General features: G+C 36.4%; 1 long non-coding RNA gene across 1 annotated transcript; it reads right to left on the bottom strand.

Moving 5' to 3' along the window:
- Window positions 1-8: 8 nt before the first annotated feature.
- LOC139866173 (uncharacterized) lies at window positions 9-10,771 on the bottom strand. Its single transcript, XR_011765284.1, has 4 exons — window positions 10,037-10,771; window positions 9,544-9,701; window positions 1,692-1,749; window positions 9-203 (listed from the first exon to the last, which is right to left on the bottom strand). It is a non-coding gene; the product is annotated as an uncharacterized lncRNA (long non-coding RNA).
- Window positions 10,772-27,727: the final 16,956 nt, after the last annotated feature.

Raw genomic sequence — 27,727 nt, 5'->3', positions numbered from 1 at the left:
GTGCAGATGAGTTAATAATAAAAATGTTTTAACTTTTAATTACATGTTCATGCCCAAAAAATAATAGTTTACAACTAATAATTCTGAAAAGCGAAATACCCATAATGTTCAGTAATGTAGAAAGATTTAAAGAATTTAAAGAAAAACACCCGATGGCTCCAAGCACTTCTTTTAAAGTTTTGGAGGTCAGCCTACAGTTTGTCCTGCAAATTTATGTTTACAGTTAAGTTATATAATAAGAACATGTGATAAGGACTTGTGTAAAGGTTTATAGAAATTAATAGAATTAAACTAAGATAATGGTGGCATTACTTAGAGATGGATGATCCACTCAGAGGACTCCCAACGGAGTCACCCTCCAATCGTTCTCAAATTTTTACCCTCAATTTCGTTATAAGATAGCAATTTTGAGAACGAGAAAGTGAAATAAATAGTTGTGCGATTAGCTTTGAAAATTGTAATTTGTTTAATTAGTTAAATATAATGAGTCCAGTTCTTTTAAGGAAGTTTTTTTAGCAAAGAAAAGGATTAAAACCAATAGCAGGACAAGTTTTTCCCCGTCACCTAACAGTTTCTACAATAAGAAAAACCATCTGAAAGCAATACTACAAAATAATAATTATAATTATTAAATAGATTGACGTTTCTTGTCCAAATTTTCACTCTCGCAAAACTATCAGGTTCTCACATTAAAGACCAGCAATTTGTCTATAAAAGCAAAAGTATGATGGTTTATAAACCTTTGGCTTATATACAGATCAATGTGTGTTACATATAATAATAATTCTAAATTCTACATATAATACCTATAAAAGCAAAATACGATTAGATGGGTCAAAGGCTTGAAGGTCACCCATTAGTTGTTACTAATCGTAAAATCTTCATAATCAATTTTATTGATAAAATATATCATTGAAATATACTCTGTAATAATTAGTAATCAGATCAAATGTGACTAATTATTTTATAATTAAAGGATGTCCCAAGAACATTAAATTAATTAAAGGATGTCCCAAGAACATTAAATTAAATTTCTGAAGGTGCAAACTAGTATTTGACCACTAACACTATACATGCTACCTCATAACTAGCTGCAAACAACTACCAAAACAATGAAGAGTACTAACTAGTGACTTGAAACATCTCACGCCTGACTGGTCAAACTCAACAAAATAATGTATGACTACTTACTCCGTATTAACTACGCTTTTATAGTCACGTATTTCATTGAAATAATTAATGTAATAACTTTACGTAGTTCTAAAGTAATAAGCTCATGATAAGGAAATTTATTACTTATAAAGTTTTAACTAAGAAAAGTATAAAAAGATGGTGTCTAGTATAGGTAGCAATTTATACCCATTTACTTTAAGCAGGTCAATTTCCAGGTAATGTTCTATCTCTAACGGGCCAAACGAGTAATAATAAAAAAATCAACTTGAAAGAGAACGGGTCAAAGGGTCAAATAAGATTTATCTACTGGGGATGCAGTGGTTCAAATTGCAAGTCAACCTAACGCTTACCAAAGTTACCCGTATTGACCCTAACCCATACTATCACCTCTAGTAGATACGTTGGCAGTTACTAAAACTTAGAAAAACCTATGCATTAAACAAGTAATGTATTTAGGAAATCAATAGTTAACAAAACCTCCGTAAACCACACAACTATAAGTTTCATAATAAGCTCACCTCTGGAAAACGTGCAATAGCTAATAAATCCTGGTGTCCACAATCAGACCTACAAACCCTGAAAACAAACCAAAACGAGCATCAAACAAATCGCATTGTGTTTATCACGAGCCAAATATGAGTTTTTCATTTTTTTTATTGCTCAATCTAACAACAAATGTCCGCCTAAACAACATCAACTACAACTAAACAACACCTACAATACAATTATATTACATACCGACACGCAATATAGCCAAGAATAGATACACGAACACCAAATGTTCGACGGAATAGTTGTAATAACTAATGAATCAAAAAAAGCGAAAGTAGTTTTACCTGTTTGTTTGCCATTGTTGAAGATATATTATTATCCAATTTCTTGATCAATTGACTTTTATACCAAGGATTCACGAATTTTCGTTCGAAAAACCCGTAAGTGAAGTTTTTGGTTCGTGCGTGTTAACAGGGGTAAATGGGTATAATCACGGTTGTTGTGTAACTGTGATCGAGTGAGTAACAAGCAAAAAAACCTGATAGGAATTAAACGAATTTTAGCAAATCGCATGTTTAATTCTTGAGACGTTTAAAACTAAACTCGGCGCCTTTTTAAATGAGCAACAAGCATGATGCGTGTTACTAGTTGGTGGTGCGTTGATATTTTTTTCTCGCACCGTGCGTGGTCAAGTAACATATTTGCGATTTCGTAATTAAAGGGCATATTGTTAAACACATTGAGATGAGAGCATTTTCACCAATTTCACTATACTATATATCAAACCTAACAATGGCAAATCCCTAACTCTTAGGCTATACTCTAGACGTCTAGTGTTCCACGCTCATAACTCACAGTTTTTAAGCTAAATTAAATCATGTCCCGAGGAGATAAAAGTAAAAGACGCAAGGCAAAAAGTCATACGTATACACATTTAATGTTAGTAGGTATTTACAACATACAACGAGGATATATATATAGACCCGAGATACAAGACCTGACTGCTCAATAAATGCACCTGCCCAACTAACTACATTAATTGCACCGACTCAACTAACTACATTAATTGCACCGACTACTTACTAACATTAAATGTGTATACGTATGACTTTTGTATTGTAACACTCCCCCTCAAGCTGGAGCATAGATATTGATCATGCCCAGCTTGTCACAAAACTGACGGATGCAATTTCTAGATAATGCTTTGGTGAATAAGTCAGCCAACTGTTCATTACTTTTGATATGAGGTGTTTGAATAATTCCTTCTTCTAACTTTTCTCGAGTAAAATGACAGTCAACTTCAATATGTTTGGTCCTTTCATGGAAGACGGGGTTGCTTGCAATATGAATGGCTGCTTTGTTATCACACCACAAATTCATTGGTTCGGACTGAGCAAAACCAATCTCGCTAAGAAGGTTACGAACCCAAATAAGTTCACAAGTTGTCTGGGCCATGGCTCGATACTCAGATTCCGCACTTGAACGGGATACCACATTTTGTTTCTTACTTTTCCAAGATACAAGATTTCCTCCAACGAAGACACAATAACCAGTTGTAGACCGTTTAGTTGCAGGATCACCATTATAATCAGCATCAAAAAATCCTTCGATAGTGTGATGACCATGATTCTGGTATAAAAGACCACGACCAGGTGTACCTTTTAAGTACTTTAAGATATGAGTGACAGCATCCCAATGTGAAGTTCTCGAAGATGACAAGAACTGACTCACAACACTCACCGGGAAAGCAATATCAGGACGGGTGAGTGTAAGACAATTTAGCTTGCCGACAATCCTTCTATATTTTTCTGGGTTCATAAGAAGTTCTCCTTCTTCAGTTTTTAACTTTATACTAGGTATCATTGGTGTTTCACAAGTTTTTGCGTTAATCATCCCAGAGTCACTGAGCACATCAAGACAATACTTTCTCTGAGATAAGAAAATACCTCTTTTATTTCGAGAGACTTCAATACCTAGAAAATATTTCAAAGGACCAAGGTCCTTCGTTTGAAATTGAGTACTTAAGAATGTTTTTAACCTGTGAATTCCTTCTTTATCACTCCCAGTAATTACAATGTCATCCACATAAACAACAAGCAAGATGCACCCAGAGTTTGATGAAGTGAAGAATACGGAGTGATCATATGCACTTCTTCTTAGGCCAAAGTTTCTAACTACCGCATTGAATTTTCCGAACCAGGCACGAGGAGATTGCTTCAAACCGTAAATTGCTTTTCGTAATTTGCATACTTTACCAGACTCCCCCTGAGCAACAAACCCAGGTGGTTGCTCCGTATAGACTTCTTATTGCAAATCTCCATGTAAAAATGCATTCTTCACATCAAGTTGGTGAAGAGTCCATTGATATGTAGCAGCTAAAGAAATGAATAATCTGATAGATGTGAATTTAGCAACAGGAGAAAAGGTCTCAGAATAATCCACTCCATATGTTTGAGCATATCCCTTAGCAACTAAACGAGCTTTCAACCGTGCCAAAGAACCATCAGGATTAACCTTTACCGTGAAGACCCACTTACAACCAATTGCCTTTTTAGAAACAGGTAAGTTAACTAATGCCCAAGTGCCATTATGATCGAGTGCATTCATTTCCTCAATCATAGCAGCACGCCATCCAGAATGAGCCAAAGCTTCACCAACAGTTTTCGGAATGGAGACAGAGTCTAAGGTGGCAACAAAAGCACGAGAAGAGACGGACAATTTATCATAAGAGACAAAGGAAGCAATATGATAAGTACACTTACGTTTACCTTTTCGAAGAGCAATCGGTATATCAGAATCAGAGTCGGAAGATTGAGCATCATGAATATCACTAGAAACATTACTCGGTGACTCACCGGGAGGATCTACCGACGAGGACTGTGGCTCAGGAGCGGGCACTGATGTAGGACGGGGACGTCGACTGTACATATATTGAAAATGGCTAGTTTGTTCTGATGGTGGCTCTGGTGTGGGATCTGGTGTGGGATCTAGTGTGGGACCTGGTGTGGGATCTGGTGTGGGATCTTTCATGCTATATCTTAATAAGTCATCAATAAAAGTAACACAATATTTAAAACCAGATTTTGATGTCACAGAACACGGACCCCAAACATCAGAATGTACTAATTCAAATAGGGACGCAGCCCGCTTATTGACTCTAGGACTTAAGTGGACTCGTTGATGCTTAGCGAACTGACAAGACTCACAATATAAAGAGGATAAACCGGAAAACTCAGAACATAGTTTCTTCAAATTTTGTAAAGAAGGATGACCTAGCCGACAATGCATTATAAGAGGAGAGGATGACTTTGAGCATACTAATGACCGGGGAATTTTTGTTGTAGTTTCAAGTATGTAAAGTCCATCAGATACCCGTCCTTTACCAATAATCTTTTTCGTCGAGAGATCCTGAAAGATACAAGAGTCAGGAAACAATAAGGCTACACAATTTAAGTCACGAGTAAGTTTGCTGACGGATAGCAGGTTAAATGAGAAATTGGGTAGACATAAAACGGATGATAAAGATATAGATGGAGTGAGGTTGATAGTGCCAGAACCAAGAACAGGGGAGGTGGTACCATTTGCAATTGTGACATAAGATGAGTGTGTATTGAAGTCAGAGTAAAGATGGTTATTACCTGTCATATGAGCTGAGGCACCAGAATCAATGACCCATTTGGAGGCTGATGATAAGAGACACGTGTCATTACCTGTTTCGGCAAAAGCAACAGTTGAAGTAGTAGGTTTCACAGATTCACCATTTGCAACGGTTGAAGATGCAGCATGTGCTGAGAGATTATTCCTCATAATTTGAGTTTGCAATTTCTTGCAAAATCGTTTAGTATGTCCAAGTTCATGACAATAAAAACACTCCACACCAGAATTAGTGGGTTCTTCTGTTGTTCTATCAGTATGGCCTCCTCTTGAACTTCCTCGATAACTTCCTCGATAGCCTCCACGAGACCTCCCTCCTCTAAATCCTCCACGACTGACAAGAGCAGTGTTGTGCTCAGAAACTTGAGGTGTTTTAACATCCTCGTGACGGAGGACACGAGCAAATGTTTCTTGAAGAGAGGGAATCGTAGACTCGTTCAAAAACTGGGACTTAATAGCATCATGTTCTGGTCGTAAACCAGTTAGAAAGCTCATGACCGCTATTTGCTCACGTTGTGTCTGCATAGTCTTAATATCAGCACTCAAAGGCATCACAGAGTTAAACTCCTCATATGTTTTCTTAAATTTCATAACATAAGCCATTAGAGATCGATCGTGTTGTTCACCGCAATGAAAAGATTTGCACACATTAAATATTCTAGAGATATTGCTCTTTCCAGAATATAGAAAATCGAGATACTCCATAAGCTCTTTTACATACTCACAATGATTTACCAACGAAGTAACCGAAGATTCAATGGAATTCATAATTTGAAGAAAGAGTCTGGCATCATTTTGTAGCCACGGATCCCGAGTATCATCTTTAGGAGGTTCGGAAGCAAGATGAGAAGCTTTTCCCATGCTCCTAAGATATACACGGATTGTCTTACTCCATTCAAAGAAGTTAGACCCATTAAGTTTATTGTCGGTCAAGCGGGCTCCAATAGGAATAGTCTCGCTTAAATTACTATCTATTTTCTTTTCATCGCTCATTTTTTTTTTTTTTTGGTAAAATAAAATTAAAGATAGCTTAAAATAAAAAAAAAATACGGATAAAAGAAAGTTTAAGTAGTTGGTGAAAATAAGGATTTTCTGGAAACTAAATAAATATCTGACTCTGACTCCACTTAGTATAGTGGATATAAAAGACAAACCATGAGACTCCACTTAGTAGTGGATATAAAATACAAACCAGACAGTTAGCAATCGACCTTCTTTTTTTCTTTTTCTTTTTTCTTTTTTTTTTTTTCCTTCTTCAACTAGCAATCGGAGTAATATTCAGAAACGAGCAATCGGAATCACGAGACTGACGATCGGACAAGAAAACCGGCGGTGGAGAGTGATTCACGCACCCTCACGCGCCGGCGAGTGGCGGCGATTGGTGGTGATAGGGAGGCGCGTGGGGTGGCGTACGGCTGTCGGAAGTTTTTCGTTTTTTTCAGAAATACAATTCGGGATCTTCTGGGACGTTTGGCGGGGGTGGTGAGATCTGAAAGTGACTTCGAAACGTTTCAATTTGGAGACTGAAGTGATAGCTGCGGGTTGGGCTGCGGGTGGTTATGGTGGTGGTGGTGACTTACAGACCAGACTCAAACACTCGTAGGTACGCTCTGATACCATGTAAAACATCTAAACTCTCTGCAATTTCATTTTTTTAATTGATACGTATTTACAACATACAACGAGGATATATATATAGACCCGAGATACAAGACCTGACTGCTCAATAAATGCACCTGCCCAACTAACTACATTAATTGCACCGACTCAACTAACTACATTAATTGCACCGACTACCTACTAACATTAAATGTGTATACATATGACTTTTGTATTGTAACAAAGTAAGATATCCTGTTAGTTACGAGAACGAGAGATTTTATAATGATTATATTTAATTTAATTTTTTGTTGAAGTTTCAAATGGTTATTTTATTAAAGCGTACATATCGCAAGCCCGGGTTACTAACGCGATATTTGTATCGGATGAAGGCAAAGGAACGGAACGGTGCTCCTTACTGTCATTAGGCACTCGATTGGTCTTTACCTGATTCGTTGGATTTATGATGTCGGTAGATATAAAGCGAAAAAAGAATCCCAATGATTTAACGAGTTTTCACGAGTTATATCTTATAACTTTAGATATGAAGATTCAGTAGAATTGTATGTAAAGTTTTTTCTTTGGCGTAGATAATCTTTAAACTGCAGACGACGACAATTTTCAAGCCACACACAGTAGTTTCCATACCACGATTGTGCTCGTTTCTGAAGCATGCCGATTTATTTGGATGTCTGGGTATTTGTATCAACAATTCAGGAAAGTTGATGAATCTAAAATAGTTAAAATTGAAAAATGGTTATAGTGCTTAGTCAACACATGATCTCGCATTTCTAAATTGGCTTTGAAGTAGGTGAAGGTAAAAAAACCCGACGATAATGGTTACGATCATTTATAGTGTTAATGTCATTATCGTCGGATTTTATCTACCCCATCCATTTCAAAGCCAATTTATACATGTGAGACCAATTGTTAATGAACCACCTTAACCATTTTCGTTTTTAAAAACTTTAAATTCATCAACTTTCCTAAAGTTTAACAATCCAGACAACCACGCAAAGCGGCACACTTCAACAACAATTACAATCATGGTATGAAAACTATTGTGTAGAGTGTGAAGATTGTCTTCGTCTGCATTTTAAAGATTTTATCTACAGCAAACAAAAAACATTTCACATACGATTCTACATAATGAACCTTAAGATTTGATGTTATAAGGTAGCATTGAAAACCGTTAAATCACCGGGATTCCCCCTTTCGCTTTATATCTACCAGCAACATTAATCCAACCAGGTAGGAACACTATTTCATTGTCAGTGGACGCTACAAATATTGTGTTCAATAATCTAGGCTTGCGTTATGTACGATCTTTTAAAACAACCGTTTGAAACTTCAAAGGAAAATTAATATAATTAATACAAAATCTCTCATTTTCGTAACTAGCATGCAAACTTACTTAAATCGGCTTTGGCGACTTTGACTTGCGACTTTGACTTGCGTCTTTTACTTTTAGCACCCCGGGGCATGATTTAATATTAAGAAAGAAAACGTGATTTATTGTATATTATGGGCCATTGCTAATGGCCCATAATAGATTTAATATATAGTACGGGTAAATTGGTGAAAATGTCCATCTCTCAAATTGTTTCACAATATGCCCATGAAATTTTGTAATTGCAATAATGATTCTTGACCATGCACAGTGCGTGTTGTTTGGTGCGTGGTATGCGTTACCGAGCATCTAAGTGAGACAAAAAATTAACACAACACGCACCAACCAACGATAAACACGCATCGTGCTTGTTGCTCATTTACAAAGGCGCCAAGTTCAATTTTAAACGTCTCATGCACAAAAAACATCAAACACACACCAAACGTGCGATTTGCCAAAATTCATTCGATTCATCGCCGATCCTAGTTACACTTCAACCTACAACGATGATTATACCTGTTTACTCCTGTTAACACGCACCCACGCGCCAAAAAAACCCACTTACGTGTTTTTTGAACGAAAACTTGTGAATTCGAGGTATATAAGTCGATTGATCAAGAAATTGGACAAATAAATATCTTCTACAATGGTAGAAAACCATGTAAAACTACTTTTACCTTCGTTTAATTCATTTTTTATTACAAACATTTCGTCGAACACTTGGTGTGCGTGTATGCTTTTTTTGTTTTTAGCTCTATTGCATGTGTGTTTGTAATATATACGTATTGCAGGCGTTGTTTAGTAGTAGATGATGTTGTTTAAACTTAGATTTGTTGTTTGATTGAGCAAAAAAACGAAAAACTCGTATTTGGCTAACGACTAGTTACAGACCACACAATGCGAGTTCTTCGGCAACACGCAACTCGCATGGCGCGCATTGCATGGTGCGTGTTGCTAATTGTGTTGCTTTTTTGCATTTTTGATGCTCGTTTTAGTTTGTTTTCATAAAATTGTATATACGAATGGATTATAGTGGTTGTAAGTTCATGGTCCAGAAGAAACATTAAGCCTGATTGATCTCACATAAAAAAAAAAGTATAATTAACCCATTAGTACACATATGACATATGTCTATATTTGTTGTGCATGTTTATCTCATATATTATCTAACATACAAACCTTCAATATAGAAAATGATAGTAATAATGGCATGGCATTATATAGGATTTACGTACCTGAGCGACAGGAAGCAAGTAAAAGAATTATGGATGCAATGTACTATGTAATATCCATAATTAGATCCTTCGCATGGCTGACTTCAGAACGCAATGTAGAGGATGATAGAAGCGCGGAAAATAATGAAAGAAACCCCTTTCGTGTGGAATGAGATACACTGAAAAACATTAAATCTTAAAAATATATACTATGATCGAGAACCAAAACAAGAATTATTCAGAACAAGCATCAAGAGACAATGAAAACACTATGGTAATATTAAATCAACTTTCTGTCCTATCTAAACGGATAAAAACATCAACGAACTGTTAAAGATGGTGTATACCAACTTGGCATACATGGTCGTTGGTTAATTTAAAGGGTCATGTTTAGTAAGAAAAAAAAAAAAGTGGTCATTTGTATACGAAAGCTTTTGACATCTAAAGAAGTGAGTTCAATAATACTACTCAGCAATGTAACTTTATTAAGACCGTATAAATAAATGAACCATACAATATATTGTAGATTTGTATATTGAGCCCCATTGGATTTTGAGTCTTGTAGCCTGCCCTTAAATCGAGCCCTCTTGGCAGAAAAAAACTGGCATACCTAAAGAAGAAAGAGAATGTGCGAGTCAATATCCGGATCGAAAAAACGACAATTTGACAAAGGAATCAGCTTGCTACTAGCTTTGTATGACAACAAGCCCTCTGTTTCACCAAGAATAAGTGACCTGCTAGCGCTCGAAACGGGAGAAGGATCTTCAACTGGCGAGCTGACACTTGTTAATATAATTTGGTCAGAAAAATCTAAGGTAATCAACAATTGTGCCACCTGAGGTCTGCTAAAGTGGAGAAAAATAGACAACAAAGGATTGTTTCTCGTGCTTAAGTTAGAATGTCAGTGTTCAGGCCTGTTTAAAGTATATTGCGCAAGATAATTTAACAACATCAATAATCACAATCAATCAACCATATAGACAGTCGTTTGCGTGTAAGTTTACAAACAAAAACGAACATTCTAATTACTGTATTTATTAAAGTATGATAAAGACTTTCCCATCTATAGCGGGTTATTAAATGATCTTAGTGTTTGTTATTTTAGAAACTTTGTTGCACCTTCATCATATAGTAGTGGCGACGAACTAGCAAAAGAATACAAGGAGTCTTACAACAAATGGCGAAAAGAAAATATCGTTACTCACAGACACTGGTTCCAGTTCTTTCGCCAAATGTAATGCAGCTATCATAACTGAAACAACCTAAAGATAACAGAAATAACTATCAACCATAATAACTTTTTAACACATCCACAAATAACTAACATATTACTCGATAAAAATTGTGCATATGACTATACATGCTGCCTCATAACTAGCTGCAGACAATGACCAAAACAGTGAAGAGTAATACTAACTAGTGACTAAAACCCGTAAGTTATTTAAGCATGACTGGTCAAACTCAATAGAATAATGTACGACTACTTACTCCGTATTAACTAAGCTTTTATAGTCACATACGGAGTATTTCATAAAAATATAAGATAATAACTTTAGGAAGTTCAACGTCATCTTTAGCTATTAAAATCAAGATATTTCACATGCCTTGAAGCATAGTAACATACCAACAATTTTTTAAAAGATCGAAGCTGACCATGACAAGCTTGTACAAAGAATAGAAACTTATATAATTTTCGGGACTGAAAATGGGTATAGATATCTGACTTGAGTGATAGTTTATTATAACCAGAAGAATATGAAAATAAACTAGCTAAAGCAGATCTTTTCCACCTATTGTGGTTGGAACCATATACGTTCGCCTTTTTCACCTGGAGAAAGTGAAAGTTTGGAACGAACGATTTAGGGTTTGTGAAGACTGAAGATGGTATCGTAAGATTGTGGATGGAATCGTTTGGTGAACTAGGGTAACTAGGGTTTATAATTGATCGGCTATTGGGCTAACGAAGTAGTTGTTGGGTTTATTAGTGGGTTTCCAATATGATGAAGCTTTAACCCAAAGTCTAAAGCCCAACAATTTAGGCCCAAATGGTTTGTTGACTTGGTCAAACATTTGAGGGCATTATTTTGAATTGTGTCCAGCTATCTTCAATTGATACGAGAGAGAGAGATCAGATTGAGATCAAGAAAAAGAGTGAAAAAAACTCCATTTTCGTCTACAGTGACAGCAGGACAGAAAAGAGACGATCCCCGGAGATCTAACCGTTGGATCTTCATCAAATTTGGGCTGTGTCTTCCTGACATCAGTGCCAAGGTTTTCACCCGTTGAATTCGTCTAAAGAGGTCTGTAGCTCAAGTTACAGCAGGTCGAACAGTAGCAGAATTTTGGGTGATGTTATTACTCTTTTGTCTTTAATTTCTTCATATACTTGTTGATTATTGTTGTTCAAGAGTATGATGATGTTGTATACCTCTAGTTGATCTAGAGAAGGATTATTGTATTGCTCTCCTTGTTGATGATAGTGGAATTTAAGTGGCTTACGAGTCCCGTAGTTTTTACTCTCGATTTTGAGGGGTTTTACACGTAAAAAGTCTCGTGTGTATTGTGTGTGCTTTGTTATTTCGTATTTGCTGATTTGGGACAGAATTGGGGCTGATTTGTGGTGATTGTGGTATACCTTATTTGTTAGTTTCCTCACGGGTTCATACGGGTCGGGAAATGCTTGTCAAACGGGTTTGTTTCCGCTTTGTAGTTTGCCCGTTGTGACCATTTTCCCATCAAATTGGTATCTAGAGCTAGGTTATTTGATTTGACTTGTGTGAAAGATGGAAGATAATACAAGTAAGATGATTAGTTTAAATGGTTCAAATTATCATGTTTGGAAAGGTAAAATGGAGGATCTTCTTTATGTGAAAGATTATTATTTGCCTGTTTTTACTGAGGATAAACCTGAGGAAAAATCTGATGCTCAATGGAAAATTTTGCATAGACAGGTATGTGGGTATATTCGGCAGTGGGTTGATGATAATGTAGTGAACCATATTATTGGGGAGACTGATGCTAAAGCCTTATGGAAAAAGCTTGAGCAGTTATATGAACGAAAGACTGGGAATAACAAGTTGTTCTTAATTAAGCAGATGATGGCTTTGAAGTACCATGATGAGACTCCTATTACAGATCACCTAAATGCATATCAGGGTATTATAAATCAGCTTGCAGGTATGGGCATCAAGTTTGAGGATGAGATTCAGGGTCTCTGGTTACTTGGTACATTACCGGACTCTTGGGAGACTTTTAGGACATCTTTGTCCAACTCTGCACCGAATGGTACTATCACCATGGAATTGGCTAAGGGTAGTATTTTGAATGAAGAGATGAGAAGAAAGTCACAAGGTTCCTCTTCACAGTCAGATATCTTGGTCACAGAAATGCGGGGGAGAAGTCATAGTAGAGGTCAGGGTAAAAGAGGCAATCATCGTAGCAGCTCACGCAAAGGCAAATTTGCTAATGTTGAGTGTTATAATTGTCATGAAAAGGGGCACACAAAGTGGTATTGTCCAAAGTTGAAGAATGAGAAGAAAAAGGCATATGACAAGAATAAACAAAAGAAAAGTGATGGTGGTGATGATGATAAGGTTGAAGTTAACGCTATCACAGATGAGTTCTTTATTTGTATTGATTATGATATGATCAATCTTACTCATGATGACACGAGTTGGATTGTTGATAGTGGTGCTACATGTCATGTTGCAATTTGTAGAGATCACTTCTCATCTTACACTCCAGGTGACTATGGATTTGCTAGGATGGGTAATGCCGGGTTATCAAAGATCGTTGGTATTGGAGATGTTTGTTTGAAATTTGACACGGGAATGGAGTTAGTTTTGCATAATGTAAAACATGTTCCGGATATGAGACTTAATGTTATTTCAACAGGCATTCTTGATGATGATGGTTATTATAACGGTTTGGTAATGGTATTTGAAAACTAACTATTGGTTCTATGATAGTGGGAAGAGGCAAGAAAGACTCAAGATTATACATCACGCGTCCGAAGATCATCCAGAACATTGTTAACGCAGTGGACAATGTTGATTCTACTGAGTTGTGGCATAAAAGACTTGGCCACATGAGTGAAAAGGGGATGTCTATCTTGTTTAAGAAGAATGTGTTGTCGGGTGTTAGTGATATTAATTTGAGTAAGTGTTCTCACTGTTTGGCATGGAAACAGACCAGAGTTGCGTTTAAGAGTCATTCTCCTTTTCGAATGGAGAACATACTTGATCTAGTTCATTCGGATGTTTGTGGGCCTATGAAGACTAGGACACTTGGTGGATGTTCCTACTTTGTTACATTCATCGATGATCATTCCAGGAAGGTGTGGGTTTATACCTTAAAGTCAAAGGATCAAGTATTTGAAAAGTTTAAGGAATTTCATACACTAGTTGAAAGGCAAACGGGGAAGAAACTCAAGTGTATTCGGACTGATAATGGCGGTGAATACATTGGCAGATTTGATGCTTATTGTAAGGAGAATGGTATTCGACATCAAAAGACTCCACCAAAGACACCTCAGTTGAATGGCTTAGCAGAGAGGATGAACAGAACTTTGGTTGAGAGAGTTAGATGTTTGCTTTCACATGCAGGGTTGTCCAATTCCTTTTGGGGTGAGGCTTTAAATACGGCAGTTCATATTATTAATCTAACCCCTTGTGTTCCTTTGCATTTTGATGTTCCTAACAGGGTTTGGAGCGGCAAAGATGTTTCTTACCGTCATTTACGAGTTTTTGGATGTAAAGCTTTTGTTCATGTTCCCAAAGATGAGAGGTCAAAGCTTGATATGAAGACTAAGCCATGTGTATTCCTCTGCTATGGTGAAGATGATTTTGGGTACAGGTTATATGATCCAGTTCAGAAGAAACTTGTACGAAGTCGAGATGTTGTTTTTACAGAAGATCAGATGTTAAAAGATGTTGAGAAGACAGATTCAGTTCCTCAACCTAGTACTGATCTTGTTGATTTGGATCCAGTTACTCCACAACATGTTGGAGATGATGTTCAGAATGATGAACATGGTACTGATGTTGGTGATGCTCCGGAGCAGGTAGAGATTCCAGTACCAGATGTGCCCCCATTTGTCCTACTTAGGCGGTCTACCCGAGACCGTCATCCTTCTGTTAGATATTCTGCTGATGAGTATGTATTAGTTACTGATGGGGGAGAGCCAGAATGTTATTCAGAAGCAATGAAAGATGAGCATAAGAAAGAGTGGGGTGAAGCTATGCAAGATGAGATAAATTCTTTGCATGAGAACAATACTTATGAGCTGGTGAAGTTACCTAAAGGCAAGAGAGCTTTGAGAAACAAATGGGTATTCAAAGTGAAGACTGATGAGCTTACTTCACAACCAAGGTACAAAGCTAGGTTAGTTGTTAAAGGATTTAGCCAGAAAAGAGGTATTGATTTTGATGAGATTTTCTCTCCGGTCGTGAAGATGGGATCTATTCGAGTGGTTCTTGGGTTAGCTGCTAGTCTTGATCTTGAGGTTGAACAGATGGATGTCAAGACTGCTTTTCTTCACGGTGATTTGGATAAGGAAATCTACATGATGCAACCTGAAGGTTTTCGGGTTAAAGGTAAGAAAATTATGTTTGTAGACTTTAGAAAAGTCTATATGGGTTGAAGCAAGCACCGAGACAGTGGTATAAGAAGTTTGAGTCGGTTATAGGAAAGCAAGGCTACCGAAAGACAACTTCAGATCATTGTGTTTTCTTTCAGAGGTTTGGTGATGATGATTTCATTATATTGTTGTTATACGTTGATGATATGTTGATTGTTGGTAAAAATATGAAAAGAATTGCATAGTTGAAGCGAGAATTGAGCAAGTCTTTTGCTATGAAAGACTTAGGACCAGCAAAACAGATTCTTGGCATTCGGATTTTTAGAGATAGAGGTGCTAAGACGTTACATATATCACAAGAGCAATACATTGAAAATGTGCTTAGTAGATTCAACATGGAGAATGCTAAAGTGGTTAGTTCTCCTCTTACTAACAACTTTAAGCTAACAGATAGAGATTGCCCTACTTCAAAGGAGGATGTTGAGGAGATGGATAAAGTTCCATATGCTTCAGCGGTTGGTAGCTTGATGTATGCTATGGTGTGTACTAGGCCTGATATAGCTCATGTGGTAGGTGTTGTTAGTCGGTTTATGTCAAATCCGGGTAAGAAGCATTGGGAAGCAGTTAAATGGATTATGAGATACTTACGAGGTACTTCAAAGCTGGGTATCACATTTGGAAATGGAAAGCCGATGCTTGTTGGTTATACAGACTCAGATATGGCAGGAAACAAAGATAACATGAAATCCACTTCTGGATATTTGATGACTTTCGCAGGGGGAGCAGTTTCATGGCAATCAAGGTTACAAAAGTGTGTTGCATTGTCTACAACCGAGGCTGAGTATATGGCAGCAACAGAAGCGTGCAAAGAACTACTGTGGATGAAAAGATTTCTACAAGACCTTGGGTTTAAGCAATCACGATATGTGGTTCTTTGTGATAATGAGAGTGCGATTCATTTGGCTAGAAATTCTATGTATCATAAGCGGACAAAACATATAGATGTGCGGTATCATTGGATTAGAGAACGTCTTGAAGATGGTTCGTTTGAACTTGATAAAGTTCACACCGATGATAATGGTTCCGACATGTTTACAAAGGCTTTAGCAAGTGAGAAGCTCAAGGTATGTTGCTCGATCGCCGGGATGGCGAACTCTTCCTCATAATTGGAAAGGGGGAGATTTGTTGGGTTTATTAGTGGGTTTCCAATATGATGAAGCTTTAACCCAAAGTCTAAAGCCCAACAATTTAGGCCCAAATGGTTTGTTGACTTGGTCAAACATTTGAGGGCATTATTTTGAATTGTGTCCAGCTATCTTCAATTGATACGAGAGAGAGAGATCAGATTGAGATCAAGAAAAAGAGTGAAAAAAACTCCATTTCCGTCTGCAGTGACAGCAGGACAGAAAAGAGACGATCCCCGGAGATCTAACCGTTGGATCTTCATCAAATTTGGGCTGTGTCTTCCTGACATCAGTGCCAATGTTTTCAACCGTTGAATTCGTCTAAAGAGGTCTGTAGCTCAAGTTACAGCAGGTCGAACAGTAGCAGAATTTTGAGTGATGTTATTACTCTTTTGTCTTTAATTTCTTCATATACTTGTTGATTATTGTTGTTCAAGAGTATGATGATGTTGTATACCTCTAGTTGATCTAGAGAAGGATTATTGTATTGCTCTCCTTGTTGATGATAGTGGAATTTAAGTGGCTTACGAGTCCCGTAGTTTTTACTCTCGATTTTGAGGGGTTTTTCACGTAAAAAGTCTCGTGTGTATTGTGTGTGCTTTGTTATTTCGTATTTGCTGATTTGGGACAGAATTGGGGCTGATTTGTGGTGATTGTGGTATACCTTATTTGTTAGTTTCCTCACGGGTTCATACGGGTCGGAAAATGCTTGTCAAACGGGTTTGTTTCCGCTTTGTAGTTTGCCCGTTGTGACCATTTTCCCATCAGTAGTTTGGCTAAATTGGTTGCCTTAGCCTACACTTCGTTCATTAGAAATTTTTTTATTCAAGTCTAACTATGAAGTAGAGGTGAAAAAAACCAGTTTTTTCTTGTTTTCGGTTATAGAAAAATCATCTGTTTCTTGAAAGAAAAAAAAAAAAAAAAATTGTTGCGGTTTCAGTTTTTCCGAATCCGTTTTTGTCGGTTTTAATGTTCGGAATTGGTTTTTTGGGTTTTCAACCGGTTTTTCGGTTCGATTTCGGTTTTATTTTGGATTCGAGCTCGGTCTTTTCCGGATTCGATTTTAAACGGTTCGATCAATACTAGTTCGATTTTTTTTTTAATTTGATTTTTACCGTATAAACAACTATAAATAATACTACGTATAAACAACATAATCGTATTATAATCATATTATAGGGATAAAACTATAAATAGGTTACATATTTTCACTTTTGTTCCATTTTAAGCTATATAGTCTAAATAATGTCACTATAGTGTTCCTATTAATTTTGTTTATTGGTTGCTTCATACTCCTTATAACATCTTAAACTTCTACGCCTTCTTTTTACTGTCTCTTGATTAGTGGATTGCACAATTCCTTTTTCCCATTTGTAGTCTCTCTACTATTATGAATTCAATTTTCTTTTCTCATCGTATCATAGAGTTTTCTTCATTTTCTTCATCTTTATCAGGATCTTTTTATCTTGTTAAGGTTTTTAATGACGTTATTTAATTATTTGACCTTGCACATCCTTAGAGTTTTACCATCATGTAACTGATCCCAAACTCAAATGGTGCACATGTTCAACCTCCATCAAGAGCTGTCCTTGAATAATCTTTATTTTATAGCTACTCTTCATATTTAATATTTATATATAAATATATGTAACATCCTAATTTTTATAAGGTATATTTTATTGTTTAAAAGTGTTAATTAGCTTAACATTGGTTTGAAATAGGACTAAGAGTGTAAGATTTTTTATTGGGCAGGAGTAAAATGGTAAATTGCCTTAAAGCATGTTTAATAAAACAGCCCAAACACTCCCTTATTCTCCTAGTGTAAAATTTTTTTAGAGAAAGAGTGTAGAGGGAGAAGGTGGCAATTTTGGGTGAACTAGCTCATATCTCTTGAATCTTTCTCATGGAACTAATCATATGATGGAATCAACCTTGTAGACACTTGCTAGCACCATTGAAAGTCTTGTTTCTCATATTTTCTTCATCTTCTTGTGAGATTTGGGGGTTTTGAAAACCCTAGCTTAAGGTATGAACAATTAGTTCTTTTAACTTGGAAATTCGTAGTTAGATGATGTGGTTATTGTTAGAATTAAGGGTTTTGACATCTTTGAAACCCTAATTCAAAATTAGGGTTAGGGCTCATGAAATTGGGTCTTGTGCAAAAGATGAACTAATCAAACTCAAAGCTAGTGACTTGTGAATTATTTGAGTCTAAGTCAAAAACTTGATTTATGTATGTTTTCTTTGAGAAATTGATTTGTACAAGTTGAGTTGTTGGAACTTTTGATTTGAAAGACGTATGTATACAAGTCTTTGTTTGGTCTAGTGATAATGCTAAAAACGAACATATATTTCATAACATTATCCCTCAAGAAAGACAAGCTTTTAGTTGCAATTGTTCTATTTACAAGCAATATTCGTTTAAATAATAAAAGGTGAAGACAAAAGACAGATTCGACGAATTGAAGACGCAAACGATCAAAAAGCTCAAAAGTACAAAGTACAATCAAAGTGGTTCAAATTATTGATGAGAAACGTCTCGAAATTACAAGATTACAAGACGCAAAACGCAAAGTACAAGATATTAAATTATACGCAAGGACGTTCGAAAATCCAGAACCGGGACCAAAATCAACTCTCAACGCTCGACGCAACGGACTAAAAATTACAAGTCAACTATGCACATAAATATAATATAATATTTAAATAATTCTTAAAATTATTTATATATTATATTTATTTATAAAAACCGTCGGCAAGAAAGAAAACAAAGCAAGTTGAGCTGTCCCAGCTGGCCATGCGATGGCATGGCTTTGAAGAAGGATTTCCATGCGATCGCATGGGCCACTTTTTGTGGCCACATGCCTATAAATTTCGCAGTTTTGAGCGATCTTAAAATATCTTTTCCATCTATCTCTCACTCGTATACATATATATATATATATATATATATATATATATATATATATATATATATATATATATATATATATATATATATCATATTTTAATTTTAAATTCTAATAATAAGGGTATGTTAGCGAATGTTGTAAGGGTGTAAGTCGAAATTCTGTCCGTGTAACGCCACGCTATTATTAATCATTGTAAGTTATGTTCAACCTTTTTAAATTAATGTCTCGTAGCTAAGTTATTATTATGCTTATTTAATGCCGAAGTAATCGTGATGTTGGGCTAAATATTAAAATTGGGTAATTGGGCTTTGGACCATAATTGGGGTTTGGATAAAAGAACGACACTTGTAGAAATTAGACTATGGGCTATTAATGGGTTTTATATTAACTAAATAATACCTCGTTGATTTAATATATAGACTTATAATTTGACGTATTTATATATAACCACATACGCTTGACTGGGTACGGTGGGCGGGATATCTATAAATACCAATAATTGTTCATTTTACCGGACACGGAACTGGATTAATAGTTAATAGACTTGTTGAAACAGGGGTGGATTACATTCAAGGGTAATTGGTGTAATTGTTAACAAAGTAGTAAAACCTTGGACTACACGCAGTCGATAACCTGGTATATTCATTAAACAAAGTATTAAGACCTTGTTACAATTCGAATCCCCAATTAGTTGAAATATTTGACTTCGGGAATAAGAATAATTTGACGAAGACTTTCGCACTTTATGATTATGACTGATGGACTATTATGGACAAATCCGTATGGACATATCGAATAATCCAGGACAAAGGAAAATTAACCCATGGTAATAAAACTAAAATCAAACTAAAATCAACACGTCAAACATCATGATTACGGAAGTTTAAATAAGCATAATTTATATATTTCATATTTAATTGCACTTTTAATTATCGTATTTTTATTTATTGTCATTTTATTTAATTGCATTTTTAATTATCGTACTCTTTAATTATCGCAATTTTATTTTATCGCACTTTTATCATCGTTATTTACTTTACGCTTAAAATTAAGTTATATTTATTTTTAATATTTTACATTAGGTTTTAACTGCGACTAAAGTTTTAAAAATCGACAAACCGGTCATTAAACGGTAAAAATCCCCTTTTATAATAATAATACTACTTATATATATTTTTATATTTTTACAATTATAAGTTAAAAATATAGCGTTAAGCTTGGCTAAAGATCCCTGTGGAACGAACCGGACTTACTAAAAACTACACTACTGTACGATTAGGTACACTGCATATAAGTGTTGTAGCAAGGTTTAGGTATATCCACTCTATAAATAAATAAATCACTTGTGTAAAATTGTATCGTATTTAATAGTTTTTCGTAGTAAAAATATAACTATTTCCTAGTACGCCTCGCACACATCATCTAGAAAGTGTCAAAATGAGTTTTGTGAGTTTTAAGGGTAAACCCTAATTGTAATTGGTCTTGGTTGACCAAACTGGAGTAAATTGTGTTTTGAATGTGAAATTGAAAGACTCAAGTTGTAAGACCTGTGTTCTTGTCTAAATGGTGTCAAAATGATTATGGGTCAATAGAGTAATCCCTAGTGAATTTGGGTCTTGAAGACTATGTATGAGTAAGTTGTGATATTTGTGTATGTATATGCTTATTATTAGGTGGAATTGTGCTTGATGACGGATACGTTGACTTCTTGATCGAAAGTCTTTGATAAATGGTTGTTGAATATTTGCTTGAAACTCGTTTGTTACGTAAATTACTCGAATTTGAGGAGAGCACAATGTGTATTTACTTGTTAATAAGATTTGTATTGGTATGTGATTGTTTGTATGGTGGATTGTTTGATTGTGGGGAGCTAGAGATTCAAAGAAGTTCCTACATCATATGGGTAGTTATTCAAATCATGATATACAAACCAAAAGGCATTCACAGCGGATATCTAGGGGAAGGTTACTCTATAGTGATCGATGGAGATTGAAGTTGATGAAAGCTAATAATTGATTCAGACTTTGAAAGAAAGAGCCCATGTACTTTCAGGGGGAGCTTCCAGAGTTTCGACACTTTACCTCAAGTCAAACAAATTCTACGCATTCACAACAGATATCCAGGGAGAGGTTACTCTATAGTAATCGACAGAGATTGAAGTTGATGAAATCTAAAAATCTATCACAACTAAGCAAAATGGGAGGTTACTCTATAGTGATCGACGATGATGAAGTTGATGATATGATGACACATTCCGTTGTGCGCTACTCAAAGACCGTTGAAGAATCAAGATGAAGTTCAAATCACAAACAAAGTCAAAAGAAGATTGTTAGCGTGACAATTCGAGGATCTAGAGGGAGGTTGAAGCATAATGCTTGACCGAGACAATGTTAGTGATGAGAATTCATTGAAGATTCAAGATTCTATGGGACATACTTAATTTGTATAGGAGTTAGTTATTTAGCTATAGTGATTCCTTTTATGTACTTTTGTATGTAATTTTGACAGGGGGAAATTTTTGAAACACAATCTATCTCATGGGGGAAATTGTTGACACCCTGAAATGAGCCAGATTGTGTTTCCTAGCCTTGTAATGAGGGTCCTATATACGAGGCTATATATAGTACCTAAAGGCTCCCTTTGTCAATGCTTGCACCATTCAAAGCCACATAATAATAAATGAAGTGTTGAGAAGTTGTGATGTGGTCCAGCGGTTGGTGGCCTGCCTCCTTTAGGGGAGGTCAGGAGTTCGACCCACGTTGGCTACATATTAACCCACAATATCATCCCTGCCATGAAGTTCCACCAAGTGCGCCGGTGTTGTTTGTAAAGAAGAAATACGGTACTTTGAGAATGTATAGATTATCAAGAATTGAATAAGAGAATGGTTAAGAATAAGTATCCGTTGCCTAGAATCGATGATCTGTTCGATCAGCTTCAGGGTGTGTCGTACTTTTCAAAAATAGATCTTAGATCTGGTTATCATCAGGTTCGGGTTGCAGAATCAAATATACTAAAGACAACGTTTAGAACGAGATATGGGCATTACGAGTTCTTGGTTATGCCATTTGGGTTGACGAATGCTCCAGCAATTTTCATGGATCTGATGAACAGGCTTTGTAAACCGTATTTAGATTAGTTTGTTATTGTGTTTAGCGATGATATATTGGTGTATTCAAGGACAGAGGATGAACATGCGACATATCTTCGATTAGTGTTAGAGTTATTAAAGAAAGAGCAGTTATACACTAAGTTCTCAAAGTGTGAGTTTTGGCTTCGAGAGGTGCAGTTTCTGGGCCATGTTATCTGTGAGGCAGGTATTAAAGTGTGTGACGCCCCGTACAAAACCATAGTGTACGATTCGTCAACAACAGGATCTTTACACGGTCAAATACTACATGCTATTTGAAAACCAGTTTTGCATTCATAAAAGATAGTGTTTACAAAAGATAACGTGACACAAAGGTCGTTACAAAGTCATTATTTGAAAATAACATAAACTACGAATGCAAAAGAAAAGTTCCATGATTGAGACATCTCTAAGTAATGCAGCGGGAATCTAGCACAGCAGGTCCTTAACAGCAAGTTTAAACACCAAGACAGCAAGTCTAAACAGCGGAAGCAACAAACCTCTAAGCACCTGAGAAAACATGCTTAAAAGGTCAACACGAATGTTGGTGAGCTATAGTTTATTTGTAATCAGTAATGTAATGTAGGCCACGAGATTTCAGTGCTTCAACCAGCAGTTTAAATCAGTAATTCAAATCAGTATGATAAAGTATATGCTTATCCGTGGGCACTTGGTAACTAACTTAACGTTTATAACCCCCTAAAAGTACACTTGGCAAGTGCGTATGTTTACGAAGTATTAAACACCCGTTAAATGCTAGCGCGACTAGCCCGAGTGGGGATGTCAAACCCTATGGATCCATATCTAAGATTCGCGTTCACCGGTTCAAAAACCAATGACTAAACATTACCGAGCTAATGGGAAAGTTTATGCCGTTGTATAACCCACACATATATAAAGTTTAAGTACTCGTGCCTAGTATGTAAAACGTAAAAAGCGCATGTATTCTCAGTCCTAAAATAATTAAAGTAAAAAAGGATGCTATAACTCACAGTGATAAGAGCTGTAAAGTCGATAATGAAAGTATGCAAGTAGTAAGTCGGTCCGAAAGGTCATCAACCTAAGTCAAAGGTTACTAGGTCAGTATGTTGTCCCAATAAGTTTAAAAGTGAATAAATTAAGTTTAAGTGTCATCATCATCATCATTCATTATCATAAAAGCTAAGTAAGTTTGATAAGAATAGAGATCGAAACAATAGGCTGACTTCGGTCAGCTACTACGACCTCTATACAAAACGAAAAGACGCGTAGTCAGTGGCTATGGCTCCATATATGAGTACCCTAGTTTCTGACCAATTTCTAGAACCAAAATCGTCTTCGTTTGACCGTGGCGACGGTTTAAGTGCGAGTAGGTCAGAAATTTCAGCACAACGGTAATAGGGTGTAGTGACTTTCGGAAGGCCATAAATCCTAAACCGTAACTCGGATTAAGATGAGGTCTAAACGGAAAATCATCTACTCGAACCGAAATAATTGAAAATTAACTTTCCAGTAGCCCAGGTGGTCTGATCAGATCCCAAAAACAGTAAGCAAGGTGCTCCAGTGGGGTTCTTAGTGCTTGATGCTCATCACGGTTCTCATCCTTGATGCTTGTAGCTTCAAGTGTACAACTCGTTGATGGGTTAGCATCACCTTTCCCAAGATTCTACCATCAACACACAATATGTTATGACCAAGTAAGAACACAACTCATTTAAGAGTCTTGGATGGATGATGAACCATCATATCCTTAGTCTTAACACAATTACAAGTTACATTTACAACTAAAGCTACAAACTTTACTTCAATCAAGCAAGTATGAACATAATCTAGGTCAAATGAAGTGATAGAACCCTAAGCTAGAGAGCTTGGATCGATTTCACACAAGTTATAAGGTCACAAAGCTAGAAAGCTTGAACCTTTGGTGTTCTTGAAGACCTTGAAGCATAAAGCTTAGATCTTTAAGTTACATGAAGACCATAAACACAAGTTTTGATCTTTATAACAAAGTAATGAGATCATAAGTTAGAAAACTTAGATCCAACAAAAGATATGAAGATTCAAGCTAGAAAGCTTGCATCTTGGTTGTTCTTGAAGATCTTGAAGCATAAAGCTTGGATCTTTAAGTTACGTGAAGATTACAAACACAAGTTTGAATCTTTATAACAAGATAACAAGATTAAAGTTAAAAGATTTAGATCTACAAAGTAGGTGAAGATTCAAAGCTAGAAAGCTTGAATCTTCCATGTTCTTGAAGGATTCAAATCCATGTTTGAATCTACAAGATGTAATCAAGATCAAAAGCTAAAAAGCTAGACCCATGATGATGATGATGAATTCGTGAAAGAGAAGAGAAGAAGAAGAAGAAAAATCAAATACTTACACTTTTTAGAGCGAGAAAGACTAGAGAGAGAATTAGAGAGTAAGTGTGTGTAAAATGCAAATGAGAGCAAGTGTAAAATGGATGGAATAAGGCTTGTATTTATAGGTGGTGAGGGTGTGGGAGGGTAATGGTGGACGTGGGATATGGTGGGGGACAAGGGGGACAACTTTTTGCTTTTTGGTTAATGGTTGTCTAAAGTTGGTGCTTATGTTAGGATCTCATGCAACATTAAGGATAATACTTGATAAAAATGCTAGTATGTTCCCTCTAATAAATGAGCATTTGTCTTTCATTAATATGGATCACTAACTTATTTAAATTGGGCTAATTAAATAGTCCACTAACTAGTGTAGGGTGGGCTAAAGTCCAACAAGGTAGAAGTAAACATGAGTAAATTACTAAGCGTAATTAAGCATCCAAAAACCCAAGTAATTGTTATTATAAAATAACAATTAATATTTCGTAGTCATAATATTCCGATTACGACAAAAGTTAAACGTATACGCAGTACGCAGTTTGTTCGAAACGTCAAGTGACACTAACTGTCATAAAGGCATCCGGTGATCAAGTTAAGTAACCTACGTACCTAAAGGCACGTTTTAATATATAAATGAAAGTAATCCATATGTAGTAAGATTCCAGAGTATAAAATAGCACAGTACGCACAAATATGCAGTTTCGCAAAAACACAAGGCACAAAAGCAAGTCGAAAAAGTCGGGTCGTTACAAAGTGGTTCCGTCGAAAATAGAAGCGGTAATGGGTTGGAATTCGCAGAAGAAGCTGACAAAAGTTAAGAGTTTCTTGGGTCTTGCGGGTTATTATCGCCGATTTATAAAAGATTTTTCTAAAATAGCGGGTCCGTTGACTAAATTGACCAGAAAAGACGTAATTTTCCGATGGAGTGACCAACAGGAACAGGCTTTTCAGACGCTCAAACAATTGTCGTGTCAAGCTCCAGTGTTAGCATTACCAAAGGGTTCAGATGACTTTGTGGTTTATTGTGATGCGTAAATTGCCGGGTTAGGGTGTGTACTGATGCAGATAGATAAAATTATTTCATACGCTTCTCGTCAGTTAAAGACATACGAACGTAATTATCCGGTTCATGATTTAGAAATGGCCGCAGTGGTATTTGCGTTAAAGTTATGGAGACACTACTTATACGATAAAAAGTGTGTGATATGTACAGACCATAAGAGCCTTCAGTATATTTTCACGCAGAAAGAACTGAATATGCGACAGAGACGGTGGATTGAGCTTATAAAAGATTACGATTGTGAAATAAAGTATCATCCAAACCGTGAAATTTATGAGAACCGAAATAGTTTCAGACCTTATTGAACAAATAAAACAAGTTCAAGCCCAAGCTTTATTGAAGGAGAATTTAAAGACTGAATTGATGACCAAAATAAAAGACCAATTGACTGGAGATTCTCGTGGACTTAAGACGTTTAAGAACCGAATTTGGGTGCCTATGCTTGGAGATTTAAGGAAATTAATCTTAAATGAAGTGCACAAATCGAGGTTGACCGTCCATCCAGGTAGTACCAAGATGTATAATGACTTGAAATCGATGTATTAGTGGCCAACGATGAAGAAAGATATTGCTCAATTGGTAGAAAGATGTCATATTTGTGCTCAGGTTAAAGCTGAACATCAGAAACCCTATGGTTCATTACAGCAGTTGAAAATTTTAGAGTGGAAATGGGATCATATTACGATGGATTTTGTAACCAAATTACCTAGATCTCAGAGAGGTAATGATATGATATGGGTAATTGTTGATCGACTGACAAAGAGTGCACATTTCTTAGCAGCAAAAGAGACAGCCTCGTTGAGTACTTTGGCAGAATTGTACTTGAAAGAGATAGTTAGTCCACACGGGGTTCCGTTATCTATCGTATCCGACAGGGATTCTAATTTGTGTCTAACTTCTGGAACAGTTTACAGAAAAGTTTGGGAACGAGGGTAAATCTGAGTACATCGTATCATCCACAGACCGACGGTCAGAGTGAGCATACAATACAGACACTAGAGGATATGCTTAGATCATGCGTGTTAGAGTACGGTGGTCCGTGGGATATCCATTTAACTTTGATCGAGTTCGCTTACAACAATACTTACGATTCGAGTATTTGTATGCCGCCTTATGAGATGCTCTATGGACGCAAATGTAGAACATCGACTTGTTGGTTAGAAGCAGGAGAGAAACAGTATGCAGGTCCAGAATTAGTTCAGATAACAGCAGACAAGGTAGCGATAGCGCGTGAAAAGTTGAAAGCGGCACGTGATAGACAGAAAATGTATGCCGATCCACGTAGACGTCCAGTAAGTTTTGAAGTGGGTGATCTTGTTTACTTGAAAGTTTCACCATGGAAGGGAGTTATCAGGTTTGGTAAGCGAGGTAAGTTAGCTCCTAGGTATATTAGGCCATTCAAGATCATTCAGAGGGTTAACGACCAGACTGTTGTGTTAGAGCTTCCAGCAGGGATACACAACACTTTCAACATGTGTTACATTAGGAAGTGTAAAGTCGATGATGAGACGCAACTGGTTCCATTGAGTGATTTGAGGGTGGACCTGAATCAAAAGTTAGTTGAAGAACCGGTGAGAATTGTCGATAGAAAGGTGACAAAGCTGATAAAGAAAGAGATTCATATGGTGCTTGTTGAGTGGAAGCATAGTTTAGGATCGAACCTTACGTGGGAGACCGAAGAGCTGATGAAGGCTCGTTATCCACGTCTGTTTGACCAAGACCAGATTCCGAGGACGAAATCTTCTTAAGGAGCTGGATTTGTAACATCCACATATCGGGCCTAGATGTAAGATGACCTTTTTGCCCTTAGGCATAATTGTGTGGTTAATTATGCTTTTATTTTAGTTGAATAGTTTATACTATTTTATTATTTGGTTAAGACCAGTTTGTGATAAGGGTCACAGAACAGGTTCGTTTATTTAATTTGAACTCCGTTAGGGCAGTCAAATTAAGTACGAAAGTTATCAGATAACTGGTAAATACCCGTGTGTGATGGAGTATG

Source organism: Rutidosis leptorrhynchoides, chromosome 1 (assembly GCF_046630445.1).
Source record: "Rutidosis leptorrhynchoides isolate AG116_Rl617_1_P2 chromosome 1, CSIRO_AGI_Rlap_v1, whole genome shotgun sequence".
Taxonomy (NCBI): Eukaryota; Viridiplantae; Streptophyta; class Magnoliopsida; order Asterales; family Asteraceae; genus Rutidosis; species Rutidosis leptorrhynchoides.
This window is presented reverse-complemented; position numbering and strand designations above follow the sequence as displayed.